Source organism: Narcine bancroftii, chromosome 5 (genome assembly GCF_036971445.1).
Source record: "Narcine bancroftii isolate sNarBan1 chromosome 5, sNarBan1.hap1, whole genome shotgun sequence".
NCBI classification, from domain to species: domain Eukaryota; kingdom Metazoa; phylum Chordata; class Chondrichthyes; order Torpediniformes; family Narcinidae; genus Narcine; species Narcine bancroftii.
Window position 1 is genome coordinate 117,777,697 of NC_091473.1, and position 15,507 is coordinate 117,793,203.

At 42.6% G+C, this 15,507-nt stretch overlaps 1 long non-coding RNA gene across 1 annotated transcript in view; it reads left to right on the forward strand.

The window, feature by feature from the left end:
- LOC138763903 (uncharacterized) overlaps positions 1–15,507 on the forward strand; it is an 82,896-nt gene that overhangs the window by 53,985 nt on the left and 13,404 nt on the right. Inside the window, exons 2-3 of the long non-coding RNA XR_011357882.1 lie at positions 7,826–7,899; positions 9,570–9,727. This is a non-coding gene — a long non-coding RNA (uncharacterized lncRNA). The remainder of the gene's footprint in view (positions 1–7,825; positions 7,900–9,569; positions 9,728–15,507) is intronic.

The window sequence follows — 15,507 nt, forward strand, 5'->3', positions numbered from 1 at the left end:
CCTTGAGAGGCTGAGTTTGAGTCACTGATATTCAGACTTTTATTCACAATGGACAGGGACCTCATCCTGGGCCGTGACCCGGGCTTTCTGGGGAAGGGTCAAGATGTTATACAAGGTCAAAGAGAGAGGAGTCACAGGACAGGGTGGAACCAGTTAATCTGGAATTCAACAGTTCAGCACATTAATACTACTGAATGTTCAAGGTAGGTGGTGGAATCTCTGTTAATGAAGCTGGTCATTGCCAAATCCTGTGCAGCACAAATGTAACTTTCCAACGATCAGTTCATGAATGCTGTTCTGTCCTTGTGTGACTGCTTCTTTTGCTGAGAAGGTGCAAATGAAATTGAACACTGTAATCATCTGTGAACAACCACATTTCTGAAAGACAATGATGAAGGAGCTGGTTTTTTCTAAGGACACTGTACAGAGGAACTCCTGGTGGGGGGGGGAGGTTGAATTTGTGCAAGGCACGATTCCAATCTTTAGTGTATTTATCTCTGGATGTCTACTGACTACAGTTTTGACCGGCCTCCTTGATATCACAGTCATTTCAAGGTTGCCTTGATGCCAAGGGCAGAAATTCTTGCCACATCTCTGGAATATTGAGTTCCTGGAAAAACTTGAATGAGCATTAATAGCACTTGACACAACATCTTCAATCACTCTGCTAGGAAAATAAACAGGGCAGTGATCAACAGGATTGAATACATTCTGCTTTTATATGAACGCGATGTTACTGAGTCATCATCGCAATTTACTGGAATAGCTTTGCTGGTTATGGGGTTCATTTAGTAGTCCCATAGCCTTCACTCTTGTCTTTTTCTCGTGGAGTGAACACAAGATGAGATGGATTATGTTTGGTACTTCTGGTTGAATATCGCGTGAAATGCTTCAGCCTCGTCTTCCACACTCATTTAGTAGGCCCCCGCTATTGCTGAGAATGGGGAATACTTTTCAACTTTTCATTGGATGGGAGTTTAATTATTCACAACCAAATTGGGAGTGCTGCAGTGTTTTAATCTTGTTCTATATTGTGAAATCACTTGGCCCTGCCCATTGCATGTTGCTTTGTCGGCATGCACTCTGGCATCCCACTTCCTTGCCCAGATTCCTCTGATGCTGGTCCTGATGTGCCTTTCTGCACGCATTGAAACAGGATTATTTCACTGGCTTGACTGCAATGATATAACGACGAATATACCAGGCTATGAAGTTGATGATTGTTGTGGTGTGATTTGCGGAGGTGTAAATTTTTGCTCTCGCTGATGTCCAAGTTTCAGATAGTCTAACAGTTACCTTAATGATATCCTTAGTGTGAAGATAGGACTAGGCTCCACTAGGACTGTGGGCTGGTTAGCCCTGCTAATGCTGAGGAGGGCAAATCCATTTGGATCTGGTAGATTAGTAAGTATGAGGTCAATGAGATTTAACACCCCCCCCCCCCACCCCACCCCACCATCACCCATAATGATTTTCTTGCTACCTGCTGCAAATTCACTCTTGTAGCTGTGTCTGGAACTGGGAGCAACAAGAAGATTTTGGTGAGGTGCACTTGAAGACCTTGACAAATAGTAAAACCATGACCTTGCCACATTTGTCATTTCTGTTCATGCTGATGCCACGAGACAGTTTTCAGGACTCCCAGACCTACTCCTCCCCACCTGTTTGTCAACCCTCGGGTGCCCATCTTTTGCAGTAGCCAGTGCAGGGGGAAGTTTGCTGCAATCATTCCACACCTAAAAAGTAGACCAGGCAGTTGCTTGATTCAGAATCAATATACTTTAGAGCTGTTCTCTCTTGTGGAGGAGCTGTCCTCGCTGGACTCAATACCCCTCTCTGGAAGTCAATTCTGGAATTCCTAATGGAGAGACCAGTCTGTCTGGGTCAGTAGCAGTATACCGAGCTCCACCACACTGAACACTAGTGTTCCTCTGGGCTGTGTGTTCGTGTTAATGCTCATGACTGCATCGCCGGATCCAGCTCCAACAGTATCATTAAGTTTTCAGATGATGCAGCAGTAGTTGGCCTCATCAGCAACATCGATGAGCCGCATTTCAGAGGTGAAAAATCCTGTGATTATGGTGTGAGAGTGACAACCTGAGTCTCAATGTGGACAATTCGAAGGATGTGTTCGTGAACTTCAGGAGGATCAGGAATGACCATGCTCCAGTACACATCAGTAACTCTGTAGTGGAGAGAGTGGAGAGCACCAGGTTACTTGGAGTTTACTTAACTAGTGACCTATCGTGGACACACAACATCTCCTCACTTGTCAGGAAGGTGCAACAACGACTGCACTTCCTGAAAAGGCTAAAGTGGGCAAGGTTACCAGTCAGCATTATGTCAAACTTCTACAAGAGTTCTATCGAGAGCATCCTGGCCGGCTGCATCACAGTGTGGTATGGTTGTGGCAGAGAAATGGATCAGAGGTCAATTCACAGGACCGTAGGAAGGGCAGAGAAGAGCACTGGAATGAATCTCCCTCCCCCTCCTCCCCAAAAAAATTGATGTGGTCTACCAGAATTATTGTCTGAAGAGACTGCGCAAAATCATCGAGGACCCCTTCCATTCCGCACACAGCATCCTTCAGCTGTTCCTGTCAGGAAAGCGTTACAGGAGGATCAGAGCCAGCACCCCCAGGTGAGAAACAGTTTCTTCCCACCGGCAGTGAGAATGCTGAACGACCAAAGGATCTGCTCACAATATCAGTAGTATGGAGGATTATGTGAACTCTCTGGTGGGAACCTGGTCAAAAGCTATCACACCTGTCAAACAAGGTCAAGACCACCCACAGCGAGTGCACACCTTGCCATGGGCCCCTTTGAAGGAATGCACACCATAATACTGACTCCTTTAATTACCTACCCTATTTTATTTCTGTCCCCTCTACCTAGCTGAGGGTATAAAGCCCAATGCATAGAGCAGCTGGGTTCTCTTTTCCCTGAGGACAAATCCAAGCTCCATTCCAGGTCACAAGCCAGATGACGTTGGAGAGTCAATAACCAGGTGTGTGCCGCTAAAGGGATGAGGGGCCTATTGCTGTGAAATCAATCATTGCAACTTCTTTCCAACTAATTGAGGTGCTGTACCTGCACCAGGTCTCCTATATTATATAGATCATGATGTGTAGCAATTGCCGGTATTGTTATTGTATCTGATGCGAATGCATTGCATGTGTCTCATCTGAGTGTGTGTCTGTATGTGATCCATGTTGTTCCTAATTGAGTTTGTTGTTGAGGGGTCTGGTGGCAGAGGGGTAGCAGCTGTTCCTGAACCCTGTGGTGTGAGTCTTGTGGCACCTAGACCTCTTTCCTGATGGTGGCAGTGAGAACAGAGCTTGTGCTGGCTGGTGTGGATCCTTGAAGATTGCTGCTGCTCTCCGATGAAAGCATTCCCTGTAGATGTTCTCTATGATTATTCCCGTTTGTTTCTATTTATTTATTTTTCTTTATGAAAAAGGGCTATCATAGGAGAAGGCATTTGCTCTGCAACTGTTAGAGTTGCTCCACTCTCAATATAGTCATGGCTGATCATCCATCCTAAAACCATTTCTGCATACAACTTGTTGCTTTTTCTGCCTGGTTATCTGTATAAGTTCTTAACTATGTCCTTCGACTTGGCCTTTCCATCTTCCGATGCAGAAAATTACATAGTTTCATCGCTCTGTGAGTAAAGAAATTTCTCACACTTTCAGTCCTAAATTCTTAACCTGTCCACTATGACACCTGCCTTTTCTCGAGTGTTTGATCTCCAGCCAGGTGAAACATCTTCACTCATATCAAGTCCTGTCAACATGTTGTATGCTTCAATAAAATCTCTCATTTTCCTAAACTTTAATCGATTCAGGCTGGTTGACCCTATCTCTCCTTGTGTCAGCCTGTGAAATGGAACCTTTCCTTTTGCAAGTAATTGAGTCAGAAAGGGGAGAGCATAAAACTAACTATAGCTCCATCTCATCTTCCCATTAACATGTTTCCACAAAACACCCACTTCTATTCCCTTGTTTTCATTTGCTAAAAGACCATATGACATAAGAGAAATAGGTATTCAACCCAAAGAGTCTGCCCTGCCATTCAATCATGAGCTGATCCATTTTCCCACTCAGCCCCACTCCTCGATCTTCTCCCCATAACCTTCGATGCCCTGGCTAATCAAGATCCTATTAATCTCTCCTTTAAATAGGCCCAATGATCTAGCCTCCACAACTGGCACAGTTGACGTAGCGGTTAGCGCAATGCCTTTACAATGCCAGCGAGCGGGACCAGGGTTTAAATCCAACACTGTCTGTAAGGATTTCGTACATTCTCCCCATGTCTGCGTAGGATTTCCCCAAGGGCTCCTGTTTCGCCCATCATTCGAGGGATGGAGGTTAATTGGGAGTAAATTTGGCAGCACAAACTCATGTGCTCTAATGGCCTGTGCTGTATTTCTAAATTTAAAAAAAAATTAAATGAATAAAATTTAAAATCCACCTGTGGTGACAAATTCCACAGATTTACCACCCTCTGGCTGAAGAAATTTCTATGCATTTCTGTTCTAAGTTGACACCCTTCAATCCTGAAATTGTCCCTTCTTATCCTAGTCTCTCCCACCAGGAAACAGCCTTTATACATCTACTCTGTCCATTCCTTCATAGATCTACTCTGTCCATTCCTTCATACATCTACTCTGTTCATTCCTTTATACATCTACTCTGTCCATTCCTTTATACATCTACTCTGTCCATTCCTTTATACATCTACTCTGTCCATTCCTTTATACATCTACCCTGTCTATTCCTTTATACATCTACTCTGTCCATTCCTTTATACATCTACTCTGTCCATTCCTTTCATCATTGAAAATATTTCAATAAGATCCCCCCCTCATTCTCCTCAATTCCAATGAATGCAGGACAGGGGCTGTCAAATACTCCTCATATGATAACCCTCAGACACCTAAGTAACTTGGCTAAATACTAACTTTTACTAAGTTGGTGACTTTTGTCAGTCAATCCACGACATCTAAAATGGCCATTGAAATTGCGTCGAATACATTTCAAATGGAATATTTATAGCGAGTCATAATCCCGCTTATCTTCAATCCAAGATAGATTTAAATCAGATTCCAGGAGCTGAAAGGTCAATCAACTGTTTCTTCTCAGTCTGGTTTCCTTAACTTTTGCATGAACAATAAAAAGCCTTGCATAACTTGTGTTCCTGCTGTGAAAGGGGGGGTTTTTAAAAAAGTTGGAAGTCTAACATGATTTTTTTTTTGGTCTATCCACCCTTGTTTACGTTCATTCTTTCCCCATTTTTTACTGATCTTGATGCATCTTCACAGAATTTGGAAGGCAAGCAAAGTGTAATTTTTTTCCTATTTCCAAGCTGTGCTTTATGAAATGCACCTTGACAATCTGAGAGCTACTGAAAAAATGATGGGGAAATCTAAGGTTTTAAAAACATTGTGCACCAAAGGAATAACTCACCAGAAAAGGGTGGAACCTCTCTCATTAGTTTTGGCAGTTTATGGTTTGAACAAATCACTTCCAGAACAGTGTGGCCTGGAGGGACAATGAAATCTGGCCAGCTGAATCAATGTTGCTTAATGAAGACCACATGATGTAACAGATGACTCCATGAACAATATTATGAAGAAATTCAAACCATTCCGCTGAAATAAGCCAGAACCATTAACTGCAATACATCTCTTCTGGACAATGCCCATTTTGAAAGGAAAATTTACAAAGAACCTCACAAGCCCACACAACCCCTGGTAGCTCAACGCTCCCAGTCTTTGTCAGTGAGGTGGGCTCTGCGGTCTTCTTCAAAGGAGGTTGGTGCCCGCTGAACTGTGAGGCGCCAAGATGCAGGGTTTGAGGCGATATCAGCCCACTGGCGGTGGTCAATGTGGCAGGCACCAAGAGATTTCTTTAGGCAGTCCTTGTACCTCTTCTTTGGTGCACCTCTGTCTCAGTGGCCAGTGGAGAGCTCCCCATATAACACGATCTTGGGAAGGCGATGGTCCTCCATTCTGGAGACGTGACCTACCCAGCGCAGTTGGATCTTCAGCAGCGTGGATTCGATGCTGTCGGCCTCTGCCATCTCGAGTACTTCGATGTTGGAGATGAAGTCGCTCTAATGAATGTTGAGGATGGAGTGGAGACAATGCTGGTGGAAGCGTTCTAGGAGCCGTAGGTGATGCCGGTAAAGGACCCATGATTTGGAGCCGAACAGGAGTGTGGGTATGACAACAGTTCTGTATACACTAATCTTTGTGAGGTTTTTCAGTTGGTTGTTTTTCCAGACTCTTTTGTGTAGTCTTCCAAAGGCGCTATTTGCCTTGGCGAGTCTGTTGTCTATCTCGTTGTCGATCCTTGCATCCGATGAAATGGTGCAGCCGAGATAGGTAAACTGGTTGACTGTTTTGAGTTTTGTGTGCCCGATGGAGATGTGGGGGGGCTGGTGATTCCTTGAAAAGCATCTAGCCTGGATGGTGTACCTGGCCGTGCCTTAAACCCGTGCAAACGAACTGGCTAAAGTTTTTGCAGAGATTATCAACATTTAGAGGTTCCCTTCTGTTTCAAAAGGATATCTTCTGGTGCCCAGAGCAAGGTGGCATGCCTTAACAACTATCAGCCGGTGACACTGACAGGTTGGCTATGGAGCAGATCAACTCCTGTCTTAGGAAGGACTCGGACTCACTTCAATTGTTGATATCATCAGGTCAATGGCAGATGCCAGCTCACTGACCCTCTGCTCTGCATTAGATCACCTTGATCACAGGAACACCTAGATTCAGCATTCAACACCAGCATACAAACAAACCTTGAAACCAATCTAAAGGATCAAGGACTCTCTCCATCCCTCTGCAACTGGATTCTCAATGACCTCATCAGCAGACACTGAGCAGTGCCAATCAGCAACATCACTTCCTCCTCTTGACCATCCATATAGGGGCACCTCAAAGATGTGTGCTTAGATCTGTGTTCTATTTCCTGAGTAGCCAAGTTCGGCTTTGCAACATCACAGCTGTTGGCAAAATAACTGGAGGTGATGAATCAGAATTCAGAATGAAGATCGAAAACCTGGTTGGGTGATGCCAGGACTACAATCTTCCTCTTAATGTCACCAAGAACAAGAAGCTTATTGTTGATTTTAGAAGGTGAGGTGGAGGGACCATATACCTTTCCACATTGATGGGATGGAAGTGAAGAGGGTCCATATTTCAGAAGACCTCTCCTGAAGCCAGCATGTTGAGCTAACTGTGAAGAAGGAACATCAAAGTCTCTACTTTCTAAGGAATCTAAGAAGATTTGGCATGTCATCGAGTGCACTATCAATACACAGGTGCACTGTGAAAAGGAAACCGACTGGTTGCATCACAGCCTGGTTTGGGTTTTGAGAGCTCAGGAATGCAGATGGGTGCAGAAGGTAACTAATGTAGGCAGGTTCATCACAGGCTTTGTCCTGCCATCCATTGGAGATGGCGGAGTGAGCCACTGACTCAGGAAGGCAGCCAACATCATAAAGGACCACCATCCCCCAGCTCACGACCCCTTCTTACTGCTACCTTTGGGCAGAAGATACAAAAGCCTGAAGACCAGCACTTCTAGGTTCAAGAAAAGTTCCTTTCCTACAGCAACGAGGCTGTTGAACCTCCCCTAATTACACTAATTCTGGACAGCTCTGCCACAATAAAAGGACTGTCTGGATTACTGCAAAGTCATTTTTTTCTTCTTGCACTGTGGTAACCATGAATATTTTTTAGCATTCTTTTTAATTGTCTCTTTTTAATTCAAATTATATATTCTATTGTCTATTTTAATAAAATATTTGTTTGGCAGATACCTGGGCGTTAACACCCCACTCTGTAATTGGATCATGGATTTCTTCACCTCCAGTGAATCAGTGAAGATTGGTAAGGTTCTAACAGAAGAGTGAGAATTTATGCGAGTTCATTGAGTATTTCTTTAAGTATGTTGATTTCCTTCAAAGAATGTGTTGTGCTTTGGAAAACAATCTAGTGTGTTTTTTTTTCTAACCACTTTAAATGTCCCATTTAGGTGACTTTTTTTCCAACTTTGATATTGGGGGCATTTATTCATCCTCACTCCCCCCCCCCCCCCCATTGTGTGGATCAGTCTTATTCCCACCAGATTATCTACACATTTTTCCATCCCCTTGGACTTACAGTTTTTGCTTTGAGTTGAATGCAGCTGCGTTTGGTTCCGGCATCCACAGTTCTTGGACAAGACGAAGGAGATGATCATAGACTTCAGGAGGACTAGGAATGTACACCCTCCAAAACATATTAATATCTCCAAAGTGGAGAGTAGCAAGTACCTCGGAGTGCACTTAATAAGTGACTGTAGAGCGCGTTGAAAGAACCAAAGACTCGTTGATCCAAACCAAGGCTTTTATTAACTAAAAGACTGGAGCGTATCACAAGTAGGTCGACCAGTCCAGAATGACCTGGTCTGGATAGGAGCAATCCTTTAAGACCTGCCAGTAGGTGTGGCTACGCTCTCAGCCAATCACAGTCATCCTACACTACCATCTGTACATATACACATTGGTGACAGAATCTGTAATATCACAGTGACCTATCCTGGACACACAATACCTCATCACAAGAATGACTGCATTTCCTGAGAAGACTTCAGCCACCATCTTGTCAACCTTCCTTAAAGCTCTGTCAGGAGCATGCTGGCTGGTAAGGTTCCTGTAGAGCATTGGGTTGGAGGTTAATCCAAAGGATCATAAGAGTGGCAGAGAGGATCACAGGGGTTCCCACCACCTGCATCGACATGATCTACCAGGATCGTTGTCTGAAGTGGACGCACTAAATGTTTAAGGACACCTACCACTTCCGCACAGCACCTTTAAGTTACTCCTGTCTGAAAAGAGATACAGGAGTACCAGTGCCAGCACCACCAGGCTGAAAAACTTTATTCCCCATGGGCAGTGAGTATGCTGAATGACTAAGGCAAATGCTCACACTAACCATCGAGACTCTATGAAACAGTGTATATTTGTCCTGCATATGTACTGTTTGTCTGTGCTATATCTGGTTGTACATTGGCGTGCTTTGCACCGAGGGCTGAAAAACACAATTTTGTTGGGTTATACTTGTGCCACAGGATGAAAAATAAATATAAACTAGTCAGCACCTGTGGGTAGAAATTGTCACTCAGCATTTCAAGTCAGAACCATAATTGAGGCTAAAGTTAAAAAGGTGGTATTACATTTATGAAGAGAGAAGGGAGCTGGGGAGAGGCCAAGAGATGATAGGGTTTTGAACAGAAGATGGAAGACCATGTGCCTCACCTGGAAGGTCTGTTTGTGGCCCTGGATGGAGGTGAGGAGGGAGATGTAGGGACAAGCTTTGCACTTTGTACGCTTACATGCAGGAATTGAGTAAACAAGTGAAAGGGCGGGTATGGAGAGGAGAGCAGTACACGGAGGCTAAAGATGATGTGCAGGTACAGTTCTGCCCCATTGCGAAGTTCCCCCTGAATAGAGGTTTCTTCTGTCCAATACTTGATCACCTCTTGGTCCCACAGTCAGCTCCTTTCCTCTTTTGTCCAGGCAATATCACTCTTTCACCTTTCACCTTGATGAAGTGTCCCAACCTGAAACGTCGACTGACCATTTCTGCCCGTGGATACAGCTTGGCCCATTGAGTTTCTCCAGCAGCTCTTTGTTGGCTCAATGCTGGAATGAAGTTTTGGCTCCTGTCAGTCAAGGTAAGGTTCACAGCTTTTAAATTAACATTGTAATGTTTCCTTGAAGGTCAATTACGATTTAAGGTTCCTTTATTGTTATGTAATAGTACAGAGCATGTCATATTACACAAAATTGCCTTCTGCCTGCCGTAAAACAGAGTCGCCATTAGTTTCGTCTGGTTCTCCATACAGGACAAGAGAACAAAGTAAAAGAAAGTCCCTTCAGAGGCCCTGTGTGTCCGTCGATTCACCTCCAGCACTCAAGAAGCTGCACAAATTCCTGTCCGATCCCTCGGCAACCCATGCTTTGACATGATCAGGGAGTCTTTGGCACCACAGGCCTTTGGAAGCCCTTCTTTCCCTCAGCCCCCTCTCAGATTCTGGCTCTGATGCCTGGCTTCCAGTAGCCTGCACCCCACACGAGACCCCTGACCGCAATTTGCCCGCAGCATCTTGGTTGGGGGGGGGGGGGGGGGGGGGGGGACGGGCATTGCTGAAAAAAGGATGACAATGGCTGCTTTAAACTGCATTTTCATCTTAATGGAACCAGACAGTCACGGAGCAATTTGCAACGGACCAGTATCCTCAAACTATTCTCATCACATTTTTGTGGTTTCTAGTCCATGAAATAGCTGCATATTTAAGTTTCTTAAAAAACCTGCACTGTCTCGTCAGTTTCCTCACAACCTCCTGGAGCCCTGCATTCCTTAAATTTGATATTTTCTTGGTTTGCATGGAGGACATCGTAATTGTTCATGTGCATGCCACAAATCCATTGATACTAGTATGTTTTTTTTAAAGCATCAGCTGTGACAATAGATTTGTTGAATGAACAGGGAGGGGATGAAGGGAACAATGGAGTTGATGTCGGCAGATATCAAAATGGAATTTGGTGGATGTAAATATTATAGATAAAGTCATCGGAAAAGAAAAATAATGCAAAGGTTGGAAATCTGAAATAAGCAGGTGTGGTAACATCGATGGATGGCAATTCAGGTCAATGAACCTTTATCAGAAAGCAAAATCTCCTCTCTATACAAGTATGCTTCAAAAGATGGAAGGTTAATTCACAGAAAGCATACAAGATGCTTTCCAGATCCATACGTTGAGGAGTCAATTACAGAAAAGGCTATTTTGGATCTTGCTTTATACACAAATGAGAAAGGAATCAGTAATAATTTTGTCAAGTCACCTTTGGAGAAGAGTAATCATAAGGTCATAGAATTTGACAATTCTGAAAGTGATGCAGTTCAATGCAAGATGAGGTCAGAAATCCACTTAAATAAAATTAAAAAAGGCATGAGAGTTTGTGGGAGTTGATCGGGAGAACATATTGAAAGGTATAACTGTGGCAAGCAGAAATTGAAAATACAGGGTACAAAAAAAACCCATCAGGAAACGTGCATTGAAAAGTAGCTGACAAATGAATATTAATGCATAGAAAAGCAAAAGGTTGCTAGAAATAGCAGTAGTTCAGAAAATCAAGAGCATTTCAGAACTTAGAAATGGCGGATCAAGAAAGGCATGCAGGATGCATCAGGAAGCACAAAAACAAACCAAGAACTTCATCAAATTCAAGTTTGTTTATTATCACAGGTGTCAAAGTTTAATCACAAAGTTTGATATGTGAGGAGTCCAGCTAAGCATCCTGAATATAGTACAGCAAGTAAAACACAGTGCAGAGTTACAAGGAGAGATCAGTTAGCACAGAGCAAAGGCAATATGGCTTTCCTGTGTGAGGAAAGATACATAACCACCATTTCAGGCTTGAGCCTTTCAACGAGGACTCATTAAGGTATGCTTTGATGAAGGGCTCAAGCCCAAATGTCAGTTATGTATTTTTTTCTTTGCAATATAAAGAACACCTGCTGAGTTTCTCTGGCATTGTGTTTTTACTATTTACATTCCAGATTTGAATGTGGCAGCTTTATAGATAGTGCAGGTTGGATTTGCCAGCTTCAAGATTTCTCTGCATTCTGGAATTATTCCTGTGGATGGAGGGTAGAAAGTGTGCTTGGTCTACTTAAGAAAGAAGGAAGAGAAAATTGGCTAAACTGACATATGCTAAAATCTGTCATTAAGAATGCAAGCATGCTATCTTGAAAAGAATAATAAGATTAAGGGTCTACGTGGATATACGAAAGGAAAATCAGCTAGTTTTTTTTGAGGGTGTGACTAGAATAAATATGGGGGAAAATAAGTGGTGTGGTGCATTTATATTTGCAGAGGATGTGCAATCTGAGAGTTGGTTATTGTACTGAAAGCAAAGAATGGGAATATATGGATTAATCTAAATTGGCAGGAAGCAATGGAATATAATGTGGAAAAATGTGGCTATCCTCTGATGCACATGGTCAAAAAGTAAATCATTTGTTAAATGGGGAGGTTTGGGAAATTATGTTTAAAGGGACCAGGATAGACTTGTACAGATCATTTAAATTTAGAAATACAGCACAGTATTAAGATGCCCTTCTGGTCCATGCTGCCCAATTACACACACACACACACACAACCAATTAACTTACTAACTAGCTGTACTGACAAGTATAGTGGTTAGTATCCCTGCCTATCACGTGGGAGACCAGGGTTCAATTCTCCGCCTGGCAGCACGACTTGTGGAGATCCTTCCACCCGTGCTTGTAGTGGCCCCTTTCTGATTGGACTGGGGATTAGGGTCAGCGGCACTTGGCCATTTCTTACCTGCCCTATTGTACTTCTGTGGTTTTCCTCATATTCCACCACAATTCCAGTACACCGGTCCCTCACTGTCTCTGTCCTTGGATGCACGTGCGTGCTGGCCATTCCCAGATTCCATTCCTCAGGAAGAGTCTCCAGGTGGTCAGGAATGAGCGTTGGAGCAGAAGCAGTTTCCATTCTAGTAGCTGTATTAGTTTATTAAATTGTACTGACAATAGCTACACCAGCAGTGCGAGTATAAGTCAGCTTTAATAAACTAATATGTACACTAAGAGGTCTGCAAGATGAACCTGGAAGGCTAGACTGTAGCTCTGGACTGCTTTATATACAAGGTCACTGGGATGACCCCTGGTAACCTAGTGGTGTAATTACACATCACCACACTAGCAAGTCTTCAAAACATGGGAGGAAACCATACCACCCGAAGGAAATCCATGCAGTCACAGGGAGAACATACAAACTCCATGCAGACAGCACTGATTTAAACCTGCTTGCTGACATCATTATTGCATTGCACTAACTACTAGGCTAACCATACCAAACCCAACATAGAGGTCTTGCATAATTAAAAGAGAAATTAGCATGTTTGTCTGTCTTACAACAAGATTTAAATTGAAGGAACTGTTTTTGAAAACTTGGTAAGAGCTTACCTAGAATACTGCATAGTTTTAATTACCTCACCTCAAAGAATGTTACTTGTAATAGAGGAGAGCAGCAGAGATTCGCCAGACAGGCAAGTTTGCCTCATGATGAGACATCGAGTTGACAAGGAGTATATTCTCTTGACTTTAGTAAGAGATCATATTGAAATTTACAAAACCCCTGATAGCTGGAAATTCAATGTGTCAAAAGGATATTTGCCTTAAAAAATATCTTTGACCATGGTCATAATTTCAAAAGAAGGGGCAACGCTGTTTGGAACTGAGATGAGAAATTTCTTCACTCTGATAAACTTTGGAATTTTCTGCCCTGGAGAGGTGTAGAGGCTTATCACTTATTGTGTCAATTCAAAACACTAATAGATGGAATTGGGGAACATATGATGTGGTGGAGGTAGAAAAAGAACCAAGCCAGAACACGTTCAACAAGCTTGATGGCCTATTTAGAAGCATTAGAATATTACAGCTTAGAAAACAGGCTGATTATTTTGCCTAGTCCAATTGACCTGCCTAGTCCATAGCCCTCCTATCCATGAACCCATCAAAAAATTTTCTTAAATGTTAAAATGGAGCTCACATTCACTTCAGCTGACAGCTTATTCCACACTCCCACAACTCAATGAAGAAGTTCCCCCTTCTCTTGTCTCCCTTCACTCTTAACCCTTTGGTTTGTATCTCACCTAAACCTCCGTGGAAAAGCTGGTTTGCACTTACTCTGAAAAATACCCTCATGATTTTGTACATCTTTTTTTCAAATCTCCCTTTATTCTTCTATGTTCCAGGGATAAACTCCTAACCTTTCCTTGTAACTCAGTTCCTCAAGTCCAGGCGATGTCCTGGTAAACCTTCTCTGCCCTCTTTCTATCTTATTGATATCTTTCCTGTAGTTAAGTGACCAAAATGCAAATGAGGCCTCACCAATGTCTTGTACAACTTTACCATAACATCCCAACTTCTATACTCAATACTTTGGTTTATGAAGGCCAATATGCCAAAAGCTCTCTTTACAACCCCAAGTACCTGTGACTCCACTGTCTGGGAATTATGTATCTATATTCCCAGATCCCTCTGTTCTGATGCACTTCTTTGTGCCAGAACATTTACCATGCATGTCCTTCCTTGGTTTGTCCTTATAAAATGTGACACTTCACACCTGTCTGCATTAAACTCCATCAGTCATTTTTCCAGCTGGTCCAGATCCCTCTGAAAGCCTTCCTCGATGTCCACAATCTTTGTGTCATCTGCAAACATGCTGATCCAATTGACCACATTATCAATCAGGTCACTGATATATAGATGACCACAAAACAACAATGGTCCCAGCACTGATAATGTTCCCTCTAATTTTTAAAGTAGTCAGAGTGTGCAAAAAATCTTATGTTGTGCAAATTTTTTTTTCCTGTGACAAAAGTATGTGCACACTGAGTGCTTGTGCAAATGTAAACTTGAAATTGTTTCAAGATAATTTTGGCACCACTCATGGCTAATAAAACTGTATTGGCATGTTTTCATTCTATGCTTCCTTTAAATTCGCCATAGTGAATCAATATTTTTTCAATAAAAATTCAGTAAGGTATCTACGGGATTTGAAATAGATCTTCATAAACTTTACAATATTAATACTGCCCGCTAAACATAGCTGCAGCTGTACAAACTGACCAGGAAAGGTGACATAAATTAGTGATGTGCAAATGTGGTATTTGAAAAACCAACTAGTTGACAGAAAGTTAGCCAAGAGATTATTTTCAAGTATAATTATTAATTACTGCATTATTTTAGATAACTAACCTTTTGTTCACACATTAGTCTCCTTTGTGTGCCGGTTGCAGAACATGCACACAGCTTAGAGGGAACAGTGGTCACAGGCCTCCAATCTGAGAAGCAATCATCCACCATCACACCCTGACTTCTCCCGTATAACCAATGTGGAACCCAGTTTACTCCCTCACAATGAATAATAGCAAGCAACAGACCCTTCCTGACTCACCTCACATGTGGAACCTTCAACTTTCCTAGTAACCACCTCGAAAAACTTGGCTAAAAACAACCTACCACACACAAAGCTATGTTGACTATCCTTCATCAATTCTTGTACCTTTTGCCAAGGGGGAAGATTAACAATTTTAAACATCACAATTAATTCCAAATAGCAACAGATTACAGTTGGAAGTAAGAAGTTCAACTGATAATCAACTTGTGTGTTGGGAATTTCCTTCTAATACACAAGTACACATGAAATTGGAAAGACCATAAATATTAAAAGTAGTTTTTGACAAATTCACCAAAGGTTTGAGGGTGCCCATGCAACAAACAAAATTAAGACAAGATGTAGGAGCAGAAGTAGGCCATTTTCCCCATCAAGTCTGCTCTTCCTTTCCATCATAAGATTCTCCCACTCAGCCCCATTCCCCTGCCTTCTCCCCATAACCTCTGACCCCTCAAATA